Source organism: Hydra viridissima, unplaced genomic scaffold, assembly GCF_058129835.1.
Source record: "Hydra viridissima isolate aposymbiotic clone 2 unplaced genomic scaffold, HvirCarnegie_v1 scaffold_2, whole genome shotgun sequence".
Taxonomy (NCBI): Eukaryota; Metazoa; Cnidaria; class Hydrozoa; order Anthoathecata; family Hydridae; genus Hydra; species Hydra viridissima.
Window position 1 is genome coordinate 4,061,838 of NW_028324301.1, and position 19,165 is coordinate 4,081,002.

Genomic DNA, 19,165 nt, shown 5'->3' on the forward strand with positions numbered 1-19,165 from the left:
TCACGGGAAAAAAAAGTCAGACGAATTATCGTCTACCCTAGTGGCTTCTGCCCAAAATTTTATTTTTGGAAACAGAACGTTTTGGAGGCCGTCGCCAATCGAGTGGCGGAAGCCACTGGCAACTGCCATTAGAAGATATTTTGGTGGTTAGGACAAGATGATTTGGAGAGCACCTCCAGTGGCTCCTGCCTCCCAACTGGCGAAGGCCGCAAAACTGGAGTAGATATTTTTGCCTTCCGCCGCACATTGAGTCAAAATTCAAAAAAACTGGCAAAAAATCCCAAAAAAAAAGCAATTGCTAGGAACTAATATAAGTTATAATGTAACTAATACTACCAGAAAACTGGAACTAATTGCTTAATGGTTAATTTTTAATGATTCACTAGTTTTTTGCACAGCTTCCTTAGACATGTTATTTTCTTTATTTTTTATTGCGAAATTCGTGCACAAAATGCTCTCTTTAGTATCACTCTTTTAAGGTTGATACGGATAAAAACAGTTTAAAATTAAATTTGAAAGCATATGTTTAAGATATTTAGTAACTATAAAAAAATATTTTTGACACTGCATTTTAATTTTAGATTGTCATTCCTAAGATCTTAAAAAAAGTGCTTTATTGATTTTTGTTTGTTTAATCATGAGTTCGGTTGAAAAACTAAAAGATTCCATAGTAGTTTTTCCATTGATAGGAATAATGAAAGTAGAAAAAAAAAAATCAGTTGTCCGAACTTGCCCAATTCAATATACAACCTTTTAAAAAAGTCGAATGCAAAATTTCGTACTAATAGTTTTTCACACATTTTTCACACTACATTAGAACTACAGAGGTAATTTGTCATAACTCAAAAACCAACAAATCATGCTAATTTTCAAACCTCAAAAACCAAAATTTGCATGATTTGACGGTTTACTTCCTGAACTAAATGTTTAAAAATAAAACTTGAAAAGCCTCCTCCTACCTCCGGAGATCTTACCAAGAAAGATTTTTTTTTTTTGCGAAAGTAGGGAAAGGGATAGATAATATTTACTCAACTTGTTCAGATCAAAGTAAAACCATGATCAAAGCTTATGATGCTATCAAAGAAATACAAATTAAATGATCATTTGTAATGAGTTTGTTGAGGAAGCGCTACAGTTTGATTTTGAAGATTTCTATCTGCTTGACAGAGTCAATTTTGAAGAAGTTATTTTTGACAATTCTGAAGAAAAAACAGATGTTGCGATTGAAAGGCAATCACATCCTCAAGAACAAGGGAGAAAAGTAAATGTGTTAGAAAATAATATTGGTACAATCTGCACCAAAATGTTTTGTGTTTGCCATTTAGCTGCAAAAGACGTAACAGAGTCATTTGAAAATGTATGCAGACTGAAAATGTACGAGAGGAAGATTTCATTACTATTCTACCGATGATATTTAAACAATATTTGATATGAAACGGTTTATAAAAAATTTTTTATTCGATTACATTAAAAAAATCAAGAATTTCCACACTGTGAATCAATAACAGCTCGGTACTCACTAACTTGATCGTTTTCGTCATCATAGAGTATTTTATGTTTCTTTCATTTATTCTTTTCAAAAATCAAAATAACAGAAAATTATTTAACATCTTTTTGATTTAAGGTCAAAAATTCAAATTTTATAGAAAAGCTTTGAATCTTTTAAGTGTTCAAAAAACTTTGTAATTTTTGATGATTCGAAAATCACTTAAATTAAACAACATCTGTTGTTTGAAAAACAAAAATTGAAATCTCTTCTTTCAGGAGGAGGAGGAGAAGGCCATCATCAAAGCATACATGTATCAGACACAAGAATTCATCAGCAAATAACAAATATTGTATATAGTGAGCCACCTATTGGTGTGAATGAAAATTATAATATTCTTGAATATTAGCATTTAAAATGCCAATATTCAAGAATGTTAAAATTTGTGATGATCCTAATTGCAAGGAACATTGCGATATTTCTCAAGTTATTTTTTGGTGCTGCACTTTCTCAGGTGAAAGTTGAACGAGATTTTAATAGTTTTGCAATGGTCTACACTCATTTGAGAACTCGACTTTCGGAAACGCGATATTAGTAATTAGACAAAATTTGAATTTGCTTGACAAAGTAAAACTTTTTATTACGTTAATCATATATATATATATATATATATATATATATATATATATATATATATATATATATATATATATATATATAAAACTCGATTTAATGTTACTCTGTGACAAAGCCATAATTTTGTTTAAATGAATAAAAATTGGCAATTAAAATAATGATATGCATCGTACAACTTTTGTTATGAGATAACACAGGCCAACTAAATTTATTGCATTCATTTTGACACTTGTCCTGACATAATTCTGATACGTTGAATTCGTATCCTGATATCAGCTTTTTTTGCGATGAATTTTTTTATTTTTGCAAATTTTAAGCAGTTAACAAACTTTTTCCGAAGTTTTATCTAAAGAGCAGATTTGAAACTCATTTGAAAATGCAATATTACGAAAATATTATCTTTTAAAAAAAAAAGAAAGATGAAAAAAAGTCAATTATATGTTTGCAATAAAGAATTTACAGCATAAACATCATCCAAGTCTCAAACTTTTATAGATTTATAAAAAAATGTTGTAAGCTTTAACTTTTATAAGGTTTGCAAAAAAATCTTTTACTCATAAATATTCATTCGGGAAGAAACTTTCGTTTGTAGCTCTTTCGTATGTAAAATTTCCCTGAGTCATCTTGCTGGATGCTCCAACAGTAGTCTGCAATTATGCGTTTTTCCAAACGTCTTTAATAACAACCATCTGATTTCTTAACATCTTGGTGGAACCGCTCTCGTTTAAATAGTCATCATGAAACTGATTAAAATGGCTATTTATAAGTTAAAGTTTTATACTCATTTTGCATCCAAGAGTACAAGAGTTTCATTTGAAATGCGCAACTGCGAGAAAGTGTGACAAGACTTCAGAAAGAACAGTTTTCCGATTTTTTAAAAATTGTTTTTAGGTTGTTGGTTAATTATTTTGACGTAAAATTGTTTTAATTTATTATCTTAAAAAAGGACATGGAAAATATTTTTACTTCAGAGCTAAAGTTCAACCTACACAATCGGTCGGCCAAACAGAAATAAAAGCGAAAAAGTCTTACGGCAACCAACGTTAGAATTGGCAAGACAAATTAGGAGTGTTTCATAAATTAGGAGTGTTTCACTCGAATTGGTTGTTTTTATTGTTTTTTTGTGTTTTAGTAAAATTTTCTACAGTGATCGGAATAAAATCTCAACATCCCAATTGACTTTTTATCCAAAATATAAATAAGTTAAACAATAAATATATCTAATAGTATATTGCACTAAATTCATAGGGTTCTAAACATGTAAATTTAGAAAGTTCATTAGTAAAAAGAGTTTCGCGAACCTATGAAAAAAACTCTCCCAAAAACTTCTCGCATGATTTTTTGATTTCGAGAAAAACAGGTCTTTGAAATAAACTAGCGCTACGCGATTATTTACATTTCGTTTTGGCAAAAGAGAATGCGCTCGGGCCGAGGGGAAAGGGAGAGTATTCTTCACTTTAAGTTAAAATTTAGCTTTTAAATGTATTCTTCACTTTAAGTTATTTAAAAGTTAAATAATCAGAGGAAACTTTCCCAAAAAACTTTAAGTTAAAATTTAGCTTTTAAATGTTAAATGTTAAATTTCCCTGAGTCATCTTGCTGGATGCTCCAACAGTAGTAAAAATTTTAAGGTATGATTTTTGTTCAACAGCTGATCAGTTTATAAAGACCATGAAATATAGCGAACGGAGCTGATTGAGAGCTACGACATCAAAAAGATCCAACTCCATTAAAAGGTTATTAGTTATAATGTAAATGCTTATAAACTTACTTTAATCTTTTTACAAAAGTTCAAAGTATTATTTCAAAATAAAACTACGAAAATAAAATTCAATACATGGTTTATTATTTTTAACTGTTTAATATATTTTTGCTAACTGCAACACTTTTTCATCATGGAAGTAATCGTCAAACCATTTTAGTTCTCTTTTAAAAAAGCCCTGCAGAAAACGGAATCAAAGATAAAAGTTCAAATATCTTGGGATCTAATATAATAATTGCTATAAAGTTATACAACTTTAACCATTGTTGCCTTTAACTATATCTTGGTAGTTTTAATAAACTGCGATAAAATTGGTTAGTAATATGAAATGTAAAGATTATTTCCAACGTTAACAAACCTATGACGCCGCCATTTTGCTCGTCTATTGGAAAACCAAACCTGATAATAACCAAAATTGAATATCATATCCGGGATATAACTTTAGAATTTTTAATTTGCTAAAAGTATGTAGTTAACGTAGTACCTGCACTCGCGCTTCAGGCATATTTAGTTTTGCAGCTAATTCTTCTCTCATGTTGGCGTCAGGGTAATGAAAGTAGTTGAATTTTTCCTCCAACTGACGCAACTGATTTAAAGTAAAAGTCGTACGACTTCTTTTAAGTTCGTTCATTCCTAATTCCAAATTATTCCTATCTTGAAACTCTTTATTGGGAGTCGGATTATGAAATAAATCGTTTTTAAAGAAAGGCATGTAGTTCTCCTCTTTACTTGATACAGGTTTAATGCAATCCAAACAAGGGCATCTACTTTTTTGTTTTACTTGCTCATGAAGTATTTCAGTCGGAATTGGATGACCTCCTGCATAAATGCCTAATAATAACAAAAATCGTTCTTTTATCATTTTCTTTTTCATTTTTGTTTTTCATTCTTTTATCATTTTGTTTGGGTTTTCAAATACCAGATAAAAGAAATAAAGTAGATTCAAAAGGTTTAAAATAGACTTTGAAAGTTTGAAGTTGAGTCAAATTATTTAAAAATAAAGATTTCTAACACATTTATTTCACTAATTTCGATTTAAATATATTTTCATTTTTAAATAAAATCTGTTTGGTGCTAAATCTACTTTAACAAAATTTAATAAATCATTTAATACCTTGTAAATCAATAAATCATACCTTGTAGTTTTTGAGGTTCATTCTTGGTGTAGTTTCGAAAATCTGCTATTGGTAAGAGAGGTGGAGCGCAGACTTTGAGTTTTGGAAATCTGTAGTTCATGCAATAGGTACAGTCATTCTGCTGATGGTGCACGGATGCTATGCATTGGCATTCATAAAATTGAGGATAAAAAGTGTGCTTTTTACCCAAATAAGTTTCAGCACTTTGTAAAGGTTGATAGGTGTATTTATCTTTTATTGGAAATTGGAAAGCATAAAATTGTCTTTCTTTCGAAAATGTTTTCTCTGCTGCTCGTTCCGCAGCTCTCTTACGAAGAATACGATTGATTGAACTAATACTGGGACATAGCGATGGTGGGCAAAACTTTGACTCGATTAATTTTTCTCTGATTTCCCAAGCAAACATATCATGTTTTTCTCTTTTTAATGCTTCAATTTTATTGACAACTTCTGGAGTGGCGACTTTTGGTTTGCTACCACCAACCCGACCGACGCGGTTTCCCGCTTTCATTCTATGAAATTTTTCTGTAAATAAAATTAAAAAAGAAAATTTCAAACTTGATACTGTAAAGAAAATGACATCTAACAACTTTTCAGATAAATTTGAAATAACAGTAAAAATAAATTAACAACACTTAGAATATAAATTTCTGCTAATTTTTGTTTTTTAGCTTTTTATACCAAGAAACCTTTCGTTTAAAAAAAAACACGCTCTGCTACTTTCGTCCCTATAAATACACAAAAAAGCAAGTCACTACTCAGATAGTCGTTACTTATTGCGTAAACAAATGCGCAAGATATACAAATTTAAACTTAGAGTCGCTGTGTAAATCTAACTATTTGATTGAAATTCTAACCTATTGAATTGTGAGAGATATACCAAATGCACACGTGTGCTGTTTAGAAAGATAAGTCAATTAGCGAGGCGCAAAATAAACACGTTGCCTTCGCTACAATTGATATAGGTGGAATTTTGAGAAGCTGATTCAATAATAGGGTTGTTTATTACAATTCTGTGCAAAATCTTACGAAAAATATTGTAATATATTTTATTTAGATGACGTAACAAAAAACCATAATCAAATGAGTCGTGAAAAAAAGACATGCGCACTTGAAACACGGCGATCTCAAAAATCTGTGTAAAATACAGATGGAATGATAACCAATTCCAGAAGTGAAGACATGCTGAAGACACATTTGCAAGTATATCTTGTATTTTGGAAAAAATCTTCACTTTTCAATCAATTGGATTGGATTACAAAGTTATCGATTTTTTTACAAAATATGAATATCACTGGTCCCGAATGATTCTTAATACCATTTGTAACTGATGAAATTCTAAATTCATAGAGCATAAGGAAATTCCGACAATATAATTTAATGTTACTTGTTCTACGTTTATTATCAACCCTTCTCTGTCGCCCCTCCATTAATTGTTAACTAATTAATAGCCTCCACATAATGTAACACATTTGATAATTTCAATTACCGGAATGTAGTCATCGAATTATATATATATCTGTTCATAAAATTTCTAATTGTAGAAATTTTATGAACAAACCGTAAATATCTTTAATGAAAAGAACTTAGATTTTCAGCTAATAAAAAAGAGAAACGAAGAAATAACTAAATACGTTACAATTTACAAATCTCTTGCTTCCCACGCAACTAACGTTTAGCAAATCAATAATTTTGGACAGAGAATTTTGCGGACTGATATTCTGTTCAAATTATAAAGTCCGTTTCATGAAAAAACGCTTGTTGGTGGTTTTCTCTTACCTATAGCGTGCCTTAGAGAGTAAAATTTTATCAACTTGAAAGTTTCAACAAAAAAAGTTATAAAACAAAATTATTGTGCATCATGAACCCTTTAACTCAAATTGACATATACCTTCAATTCATGAATTCACTTGAAAAGTTACAAAAAAAAACAAAAAAAAATTACAAAAAAACAAAATGAACTTTTTTTACACACGTTTTAATAAAATCTTTCTGTAAAAGCAATATAAAAATAGTCTTAAATTTTTCGTTAAATTTCTTTAAAAATTGAAGATTATTTGGAACGATCTGCGTCAGATCAACTGCTTCATCATCAGTGTTCAAAGGAACGATCTGCGTCAGATCACTTCTTCTTCATCAGTGTTCAAAGGGACATCTTTAAGGAACTACAAAAAATTTTTTTTTCAAATTTTAGATCTACAAAACGATACTCTGAATTGTTCATTTTAAAATGGAACGCTTCTGTTGCCAGTGATTTTCATATCCGAAGGACTGAAACTCTAATTTAAGACATTTCTCATTACAAACCTAATACGGTAAAGTAAATATAGTGAATCAAAGAGAAATGCTAACAAAAGGTGGAGTTTTATGTAGCTTTTATGTTTGTGTGATTTCGAATAATTAGTAGATGAAAAGATTGGGCTTATTTATTCAGGAGGCAAAAATTTAATAAACCGGCTTTTTGCGGGGGCGTGTCTGAATTTTCAGTATTTGCAGAAAATCTTACTGACACTGAAAAAATACAGCAAATGTTTTCTTCCGGTGATAAGGGTTTTCTTCCGGTGATATTCACAACTTGGCTTTTTAAAGCCACAAAAAAAAAATTGAAATTTATTTAGACCATTTTTCTCTAATAAAGTCCCAATATTTATCATATCACTAAATTTAATATATAACAATTAAATCAATATCGGTATTGACTGTCCCAGACAGTATTTTGATGTTCCGAGCTAATCAATCTGAAACACAGTAATTTTTAGTCTCCGTCAGTGGACCAACAAAATATGCTGTGTTTCAGATTGATAAACAGCATGTTTCTCATACGAAAATCAAAACAATAAAAATAAAAATAATAATTAATACGAAATACAAAAGAAATAATTTAAAAGTCGCAATGCTGCTATCGTCGTTTTCTTCTTTTCTAAAAGTGTAGTTAAATTTACTTGTTCGATATAGAGAAAGACAATTTTTAAAATACACTCGACCAATTTAAATAAGGGCTTGTTAAAGAATGAGGCAGGTTAGTTAAAGTTATGTTTTAAATGTTAAATTTTTGTGTATATTGTTAAAATATGTTAATAATGTTAAATTGAGGCATGAAAAGATAATCAAAAAAAACAGCAACGACAAATTCACCAATAATGCAACACTAACAATAATTCTAACTATTATATTTTTAAGTAAGCAAACCTCAGGATCACGAACACCTTTTTTCTCAACGAACTCGCGAAAAACTTTTACTCCGTGTAGAGAAGAAAGAAGTTTGTTCTAAAAAATTATAAACGTAAAACGAACGAACGTTTTGTCAAGATTTTCTTGATTTTGTGAAAACTATAGCTAATATTTAAACGAGCGGATGTATTCTCAGACGGGAAAAATAAAATTTCTTACTAGCTCTTCGTTTTTCGTTTTTTCTAAAGAAATTTCTGTGCCAGAAGCCTCGTTCGGATCACATAAGGGCTCCTTAGAAAGTCGCGGCTTCCATGTCTTAGGATCCAGGTACCATGCCCCGTACTTGATTTTTTTAAGATTACGTCCATTTACCGGTTTCTATTATAAAGAAAAAGATTATTTTAAAGGTAATAGCAAAATATGCTTATCTTAGAGCACGCACACACACAGATATACATAAAAGTTCTTCTAGACTTACATTTTTCTTTTTGCATATTTATAAACTGATCCTTAGATGTAAAACGTTTAAAGCTTATTTTATCATACTTTATTATCTTACTTTTTAGCTTATACTATTTTCTCGCTTGGGTCATTCCACATCAAGTTGACCAAGGACTGAAAGTGACCTTTGATTTGGCTTAAAAATTTGCCTTATGGCCATCATTTAATAACACTAGGGATTGCAATCCCGGAGGTCTTATTCAATCCCGGGATTTCGGGATTGAAAAACATCAATCCCGGGATCCCGGGATTAATCCCGGGATTGAAAAGCAGATACAACATCTATACAGTATTAAGTAGAATAAAAACAGTACGTTTAACTAAAAATATATTTATTAAATGAATTTAACTAACATGTTAATTAAATTTCACATGTTAATAAATGTTAAAAAATTATGTTAGAAATAAGGAGATATGTTATGTTTTTTGTGCTTTGAAATGCGACTTCAGGAAACATAACGCGTCTAAAGTTTCATCGCCCAAACGGTTACGAATTTTTGTATTGAACAGGCCAGCGGAAGAAAAGGCACGCTCAGCCTCAACACTTGTTGGTTTCACGGTCATTAGAAAAGAATAAACTCTTTCTAAATAATCGCCACGTGTACCCCCATTTTCAAATAGTGTCATTTCTTTTTGAATTTTTGATGACAACCCTTCATGTCTAATTGGATGTATTGGTGATTGTCCTTCTTTAATAACACGATCAAGTTCCTCTTCAATACTTAAAATATTTCTTTCAGGCTCAGGTGCCATTTCAGGTTCCTCAATCAAATCCAGCATGTCAGACTCAACTGATGCTCTTACTAGAGCAGGATTGGAAGCATTTAATCTTTCCAGCAACTCTACCGAAAGTTTTCGACATTTAAATGAAGAAGGCACTGTAATTATTTCTTCATCGACTTCAACGGGGCTTCGACCGTTATGCAGGTATTGCAGAACTCATATCGGTTCGGCGTTCATGCATGCGAGCCATTAAAGCTCTACGCATTTCTTTGCTTGTATTATTGTCAGCATCTTTTAATTTTGTAAGCATGAAATTAATAGCAATATCGGCTGTAAATAGGTTAGAATCTCGACGACATATTGCTTCAACCGCTGCTTTAATGGGAACTAAAGTTGTAATAATCTCTGATAATATTGTCACTTCATCATTTGACAGAGCTATAGAATTATCTTGCACTGGGTAAATATCAATTAATGCTTTTTGGATACAATTTTTTACTTTGTAAAATCGTTTAAGCATTAATAGAAGGCTGCTCCATTGTGTCTTGCAGTCCATTACTAAAGACAGCTGTTTTCCAAATTCAGCCTAATATATTTTTGTAAGACGTCGTTCTTGGAAGGTGATCGTCTAAACTTTAGTATAAGTTTGCGTACTTTTTTAATGACTGGCCCATAATGAACTTCGTTTAGTTCAATTTTAGGTCTTACTTTTTCATGATTGTAGTCCAACAAATCTTCCTCAATGTCCTCATTCTCGGATGAATCACTGTCAGAAAATTCATTGTTAAAATCTGGCTGATTTGCATCGAATTCTCTTTTTTTATAAAGAACATCAATTACAGCAAGTTGTATGCCGTGAGCAAAACATAATTGTTGGTTAGCAGGCAGCAACCTGCCAACTTTTTTCATAACACTAGCTCCGTCGGTCATTATAGCCACAATGTCGCTGTATAGATCAAGACTATGGTGTTTAAGTCGTTTTTCTAATAGTTCAATGCACTTTTCTGCTGGTATTGAATCTGTTATTCGCACTAAACCTAAACTCCAGAACTGAGATTTTTGTCCATGAATGTTAATATTCATGTAGCGACGATTTCGAAGTGACGTCCATTCATCAAAAGACAAAGAAAATCTCTCTCCTACACCGAATTCCGTTTTCTTGCGCACTTCAATTTGATGAACTAAACCTAATCTTATTTTTTTGCTGTACTCTACTACATGATTACGAATTGTGTTGACTGACGTTGGTAGATTTCTGAATCCCATAGCAGTAAGAGCGGCACGTAAATCTGTTGAAGAACAAATCACATTAAATGAAAGCCCGTCAGACGCCGTTAAACGAGCAAGTGTAGTACTAAATGTTTTATCTTCCCTTTCATAAATCGAAAAGTATTCTGTCAGTGGTTTAGATTTCTTTTTTGGTGGTTTATCTGGTGTGCATTCTCCGGTAATATTAGGTTGGGTTGGAATTTCGACCTTCACATTATGCACCGACAACATGTGTGTATGAAGTCCTTTTGTTGACCCACCACCAATTTTTAAAATCTTCTTGCAGTTTGGCAATTTACACATCGCTGTTTGGCCTTTTTCATCCCGTAGAAAATATTTCCAAACAGCTGAGTTAGTTTTAGTTGTAAAGTCCACATACGACATGCTGATTTAGTTTTTAATTTTAAGATTCTACCTTATAAGAAACGCGCTTTTCTTCAGTTTGAAAAAACTGACAATAGTAACTAAGCTATTAAAAATTATTAACAATAGTAACTAAGGTATTAAAAAATCTAACCAATTTAACGCGAATATTTTAAGTGTTTACGTAAGTAACTTTTTAGAAACGACGTAAACTTGTATTATATAAAGAATTATTGTAAAATAAGTATAAACCGTAATATATAATGATAAATGTCTGGGTATCGCAAGCAAGCATATTATAATAATATTTTTCATTGCTTACAAATCTATTATTTAAATCAAATCGTATTCAATTTTTAAATAGTGTATATGCTAACCAACATGACATAGTGCAAAGATTTTCACTTTTGTTTTTCTCTAAATCACTCCTTTTCGATATCGTATTTTATTACACAACTGAAAATACAATACTTTTTACAATTTTATACTAAATAAAAACTTTTTATTGATACGCAAAATTGTTGTTATTTTTATATATTTTTTCATTACCCTTTTTTTTGTTCGATAGTATAGAGAATCCCGGGATTGATGTTAGACAATCCCGGGATTTCGGGATCATAAAAAAGGGCGGGATCCCGGGATTGCAATCGCTAAATAACACCAATCGTTTTTTTAACGAGCCAATTTTTATTCTAATTCAAAGAAATTATTATTATTTTTTATTTTTGATGTTCATGGGTAACCTATGCGCGCATTACTGGTGATTTAGTACTGCTCAGCGGTGATTGAGTGACGATCACTAGTGATAGCCACTCAGTTACCACTTGATCGCCGCGAATACGTAAAATTCAAACATTTAGATAAGACTTTATCAGAGAGGATTCAATGCACATTGAGTCATCTCTGATAAAGTCAAATTTGAGTTAAATATGACAGAACTATATGAAAAATTAAATGAGAGATTATAGAAGTTTTAAAAAATTATTTAATGCTAAAGAGGAAGAGGTTTGTGTTGAAAATAATACCGATTCCGTTTTGACTCTTTTGTGTCTTGCGTACCATCTTACTACCATCTTACTACCATCTTACTACCATCTTATTACCATCGTACATAACATTTCGTACTAAGGGTATGAGTAAATTTAAATATTTTGAAGAAGATGAAGAAGAACAAGATGATGGAAATTTCATTAAAAACCATTAATGAACAAGTTTTACAGATAAACAGTGAATAAAATTATTCAACGATAACGCGCATGTAATTAAATGTACAAAGAACTTAGAATTTGTACATTTTAAATTAAACCAGAGTGGGTCATTATTAGTGTTTGTTCGCTTTTACATGTAAGGTCACGTTTTTTCCAACCTTGTATATACATAATATTTACCAGTGCATCATAATCAAGAGTGTCAGAAGACAGTGGATATTGACCACCAACACATAGCTCAGAAGGAACAGTGGTTAATTCTAAAACTTGAACAGGTATTGATAAGGTAGGCTAAAAATAAAACAGATAAGATAATAAAACTTTGAACCAAATGAAGAAAAAAAAAAAGATATTGAGTGAGGGAAAAAGTTCGTGACATTTTTGCCGATAGAAACCATTTGAAGTTTATTTTTTTTCCCATACCCAATATATATATATATATATATATATATATATATATATATATATATATATATATATATATATATATATATATATATATATATATATATATATGGGACACCCTAATATATATATATATATATATATATATATGGATTTTATTTTATAATAAAAAGTTTAAACTGAGAATAAAGAAATATAATAGTTTTATGAGCTTGAAAAGGATTACAATCATGATTTAAGGTATCTCATACATGTTTTCATTATCTAACAATTAAATAATTAAAAACTTACCTTAGCTTCACAACTACTTGCAAATAATTCATTTACTTTGGTTTCACTTATGTTATTTGATTCGCCTCCCTTAGAAAGAAACATTTAGAGTAATTAAAAAACCTCATCTTTACAAAGGTTTGAGAAAGCAAAGCCTAAACTAAATCATTTCCAATTACATTAACTTTGTTAGTTAGCAAGCATTTTTCTCTCTAGTAAGATCCCAGACCAATTTTTAGTTAAAATCCAAATAAAATTTGGGATAAGAGAGAAAGACCATGCTAAAAAACTAGACTCACTCAAAAAACCCATTTTGAGTGTCTTTAATATATTGGCTTGATGATTAAATACATAAAACTCTTCTCACCAAATTATGAACCCAATCACAAAAGTCCTTTGTAACAATTTCAATCTTCGAAAGCTGAATAAAAATGAAAGTGCATTAATGGCAAAAAGATGCAGATAAATCAGGTTTGTAAATCATATCATAAAAATTGCATTGATGAATTACTATGTCAAATGCCTTTGATATTGCAATTTATGAATGCAAAATTTATAATACAATTTATAAACCTGATTTATCTGCATCTTTTTGCCTTTAACTCTGTTCTTTTCTTCTCTGCCTAAGTGTTCTTCAGCTTTTAGTTTGGATAAATTTTTTGTAACAGCTTGAATGGCTTTGTTATAGCTAAAATTACAATTTTTTTTATAACTAATATATAGAATAAAAAAGAGTAACCATTTTATGACTTTTAAACAGTCAAATTCTTATGGCAATCATGATATATTAAGGTATTATAGTTGTACCTCCACAATCCAAACTTGTATAATTCTATTAATTGACCATATTTATCAATTCATTTTAAATTTTGATTGACTTTCTCATAAATTTGAACTCATATATTTCAAACTACTTTAAAGAAATTACAATAATTATATTCAATTTCAATTGCTTTTATAAAGAAAAACAAAAACTGAGCCATAAATTTTACATTCAAAGTGTGTTGATAAAAATATAAAAAGAGAAGTACAATGCCTTGAAGGAACACAAAAGGATTGAAGAGATTTTAAACAAGTAACGGTTGTTGCAAATGTATACTAACAACATTACCATAAAAAAAAAAAAAACAATTTGCAAGAAAAAGCTCAAACGTTTGCCCAATAAATTGAAATTAAAATTTCAGGTGCCATACGGTTGGCTGCACAAATGGAAATCCATTTGGAAAGGAAAAAAAGCTCAGTTGGTAAACACAATAAGGTATGGTTAAATGATTTTGCAGCTACAAATCACTTGGGAAAAAACTGCCATTATTTGTAATTAGTAAGCAAAAAAGGCACAATATTTCAGTAATATTAGAAACCTGTTGCTATAGATCCCAAATACAGAATTGTGTTACTTGTAAAATAGGTAAAAGATCTTAATAAATGCTTTAAAAGAAAAAAACGTTTGTTTATTATACCCCATATGAATGGGTTAAAAGTGATAGACTTAAAGTGGCTGCTACCAAATATATCTTATAAATTCCAACCTGTTTAAAAGCAAGCAAAATATTGTTTTCTGATAGTTTAGCCAATAGCCAATTAATTATCTGAGAAATTGATGAAACAACATCTATTCTAACTACATCAACATCTGATGTAGTTAGAACAGATATTCTTTTGTAGCTAAGGCCTGGGGTACTATGGAAGATAAAACAATTATTGATTGCTTTGAAAAACAAAACTTGAAATAGTTTATTTTATGGTCTTCCCTGGTTTGATTGTAATAAATTATCAAAACAAATAAACAAAAAAAATCAAACTAAACCATATTCTTTAATTATCAAATTTTACCCAGAGCATGGTTCATTGAGCACTGGTACATCAATCTAGAACAAAAGAGAAGATCACAATATTTTAAAACATATGTTTAAGATTATAAAGAGCATAAATACATAGAAAATATATTTTCTTTATTAATATTATACCATGATATTAATAAAACAGTAAATTTTGGAAGAATTAAAAGAAATTTTTAAAAAAATTGCATACAAGGAAAGCACACAGATAAACTTTGACTTGGATATATCTTATTTAAACTAAAGGAAATACTTAATTCAATTAATTTGAATAAGAAATGAACTATAACTAAGTATATTTATTTACAACCATTTTTTTGCTCCTTTTGAAGTATGGATTTCTTAACAATTATTTAAGTACACTTTATTTGTTATAGTATCTCCACATGTGTTATGAAAAATCTCAAGAAAAAAAGAAACGAAAAAAAAGTAAAAATGTTTGTTTTGTTATTAGTTTTCTGGTTCACTGGGATTTAAAACATGTATATACCAAATTCCACACCATTTGGGCTCCTATAAATACAGCCTCAGTGCACTTGTTATCTTGTGTTTTATGGTATTCAGCAGTTGCATTAAATGAAAATTTTGCAAGGTTTAAAATGCTGCTTTTTAGATACAAAGAACAATTATATTACACAGTAGGAGTTAAACAGTAAAATAATACTAGCTACATGACACATTAACCTAACTGTATTGCAGAGTAGTCCTAAGTACGCCATTCAAAAATAAACTTTAAAAGTTTTTTAGTCTGAACTTTCTTGAAGGAGTCATGAAGCTCTTCAAGTTGCGATCTCTTTAGCACAGTTGATTTTTTTGCATTTGGAAATTCTTTGCAATGCTGTTCAACCATTTGGAGTAAATACTGCTTTTCCTCCTCAGATTTGGTGAGAGATGAGTCGAATAATGATCCCAGTGTAATTCTACACTCGGCACAGTCATTGACAACTTTCAAGGAAGAGACCACTGCTGTTGCCTTCTGAAAGGATAGAGTTTGTTACCAGGTGGAAGCATCAGTCATGAGAAAATTTGTGGGAAGCAGAAGAGCATTAAAGAAGAGCAGCGATGACAAGGTCACAGAATCCTTTAATGCCACATTATGAAGGGCTGAAGGATCATTTGTGCTGCGAATGCACCTTTCTTCTTTCTGATCATCTGAAGATTTCTCCATGAGTTGCCTCAAATAAGCAGCAAGGCTCTTTTTCTCGTCCCCTAAGACACGTTGAGAAAAGAGAACCAGAGGAATGAGTTCTGCACTAAGTTACCAGAGATGTGGGCCAATCTTTTTCAATGCAGTCTGAGAAATGGAGGGAGAAACATCCTTGTAATCAATAAGAAGTTTGATGAAATCCAGATCATTCTTAGGTGCATCTGCTGTAATGGGACACTGAATCTAAGCTTTAATGTAAACCAAGGATGCAAAGATAGCAAATTCTGCAATTGATTTCTCTTCATACTTAGCTTGAATTGATGACGGAAGAGATAAATCTTCATAATGTAGATTTTTTTAGACATCCACCTTCCATGGTGATAAGCTCCTGGAACACAAATATGCACAAGGGGAGGAATTCCTCCCAGGAAGATAAGATAAAGAGTCAGAAGTTCTTTGCAATCTTCACGTTGCAAATATCTTGAATTGTCTTTCATTTGGAGGATATTTGAACAGAATGTGATGACTTCTTCTTTTAGTGGCTTGAAACTTTGCTCCAGTTGAAGATTGTAGCATTTACTAAATTCTACCTGTCTTATTTTTGGCCAAAATGACTTAAAGTGCTTGAATAGCAGCACTTCCAGTCCAGTTGTACTACCCCCAAATGTCTTTTTGAAGACTTCTGCACGTATCATCTCAAGTGTATGATATCTGCATACTAACCAAAGCAGCTTCTTACTCAATTTCTTTTCAAGAATAGCACATGTTCCATTGATCTGGCCCGTGTTTGCTGCAGTTGTGTCAAACAACATGGCAGAGATCATTTCTGTCAATCGCCAATCCTTTAAAATATTTGCAACTGCCTCTGAAACAAGTTTCCCAGTTCCTTGTTTAACTTTTGGCACACCCAAAATCTTCTCAACTCCTAATCCAGACAAAGCAATATCCTTTGGTTCTCTATCACCAACTCTCGTCACAGCAAGGATGTGAACTGCCTGTCTATCACTTATTCCAGTGCAATCAAGTCCAGAGGCTACCAATGGCAAAACAACATCCATAGCTTTCAAGAGACATCATTTAGGCAGAATTGATGTCGATTTCAATTGCAATGAAATTTTTGTCATCTTTCTTTTCTGAACTGCTGCTTGGTACTGAGAGCAGCAGTTCAGAGAAGAAAGATGAAATTCTAATCATAGTGTGAGCGCTGATGTGTGCGATGTCAAAGATGGATGATGTGAAACCAACAAAGTCAGCTTCCTTTGCACGTTGAACCTCTTCTCCTCTTTTAGCATTCTTCTCAACCTCTCAGTACTTGCCAATAATTACTTCCAACTTTTTAATGATAGCCCATTTTCCAGCCGTAGGGATATGTGCTTTTTCCAGATGCTCAACAGTCTTTGCACGACATCAGAAATAGCATCTTCCTTGGGCACTTTATTAACTTTATGTAAATGAAAGTATACACTCAAAACATTTGTCACTGTTGGAAGAACTTATTCAGAAAAACCTTTAGATGGTTCACCAATAAATGAATAACAGTTTTTGACCTAGTAGTCATAACTAAATGAATGATATTTTTATAGCCGCAACACTTGATCTTTTAAAACTAGATTTTTGTAACTAAATTTAAATGCACTGGTGAAGCTGGCTATTTATATGAAAATCAAAACTTCTAGAGTTTTCTAAAAGTTCCTGGAACCTTATGTTTTCCACATTTTTCTAGAACCTTCTAGAGATTTTATAAAATCTTCCAGAACCTTCTAGAACTGTATAGATTTTTCTAAAACTTTCCAGAACCTTTAGCATTTTCTGTGTGCTTTATATATACATACTTACATTCATTCATAATGATTTAAAATTTTAGTGTCGATGAGGCAGTACTAAATGAAGTCATATATTCATGAAAATTTTTATATGCTGTTTTGAAGTAGAAAGAAACACAAAAAACAAATTGCTCCAAAAATTCTGACAAAAGGATTTTTTGGGACACCCTAATATATATATATATATATATATATATATATATATATATATATATATATATATATATATATATATATATATATATATATATATATATATATATATATATTAGGGTGTCCCATATATATATATATATATATATATATATATATATATATATATATATATATATATATATATATATATATATATATATATATATATATATATATATATATATATATATATATATAAATTAAAGTCCATCTTAATTCAATATATAAAATATAAAATTTTTTGATTTTGTAAGAAATAAACTTATACCTTGTTTGAATGGGAAACAGAGGGATGGATCATGGAGTCTTCTTCTGATACAGATATGTTTGAAAGAAAGTCTTTCTAAAATAAACTCAGTTTTTTTGAAGAAACACTTAAAAAACTTTCATTTAAAAAAAAGTAAAAAAAAAATTTTGAAAAAAAAAAATTTGAAAACCCATGTAGAAAAATTGCATAAACTTTTTTTAACGGTTTATTGGGTTAATAAATTTATATTTATATACCTTTTTTCCTTCTTTTTGAATGAAATTAATTGAGGGACCGAGAATTTTTACAAGGTCATCAAATAACTATACAGAAATAAAAATGATTTAAAAAAATATTAGGCACATTCATATCCTGCATAATTATCCTGTTTGATTTTACTCTTGCATACAGGCTTGATTTTAAAATTCAAAAAAGTATAAAATGTATACAATAAAATGATTTATAGCAGTTCTCTATAAATATTGATTCTACTTTTAACTTTAGTAAATTGAAAGTAAAAAAGACATTTTTAACTTTAACCATTCTTAGGAGATGGCAAAGTGATATATTATACCATTAACCAGAACAACATAACATTAGAATAGAAAAAAAAAAGAAATTTCTTGAAATACTTTACTTCATTTCACTTTACTTTGTATTTCACTTCCTTTTACTTTGCATTTCACTTCCTTATCATTTTACTTACTTATAATTTCACTTAAAGTATTGTGCAAATTAATTGCATCAAAATCAAAAACAATAAAAATCCAGGAGATTTTAAGTTTTCTTACTGTAATAAAATAAAAACTCATACACTAATATTTTGTGTGTTCTCCTAGTGCTGCTATGACTTTCTGCACATAATTTGACATGGAATCTACCAAATTTTTATAAATGTTTTGGATTTCTGTGTCCTAATCTAAAGGATAGTGGTGGTAAGCTTAGTTTTAGTTGTGCAGTCATGTTTTTGCAGCCTTTTTTTTAC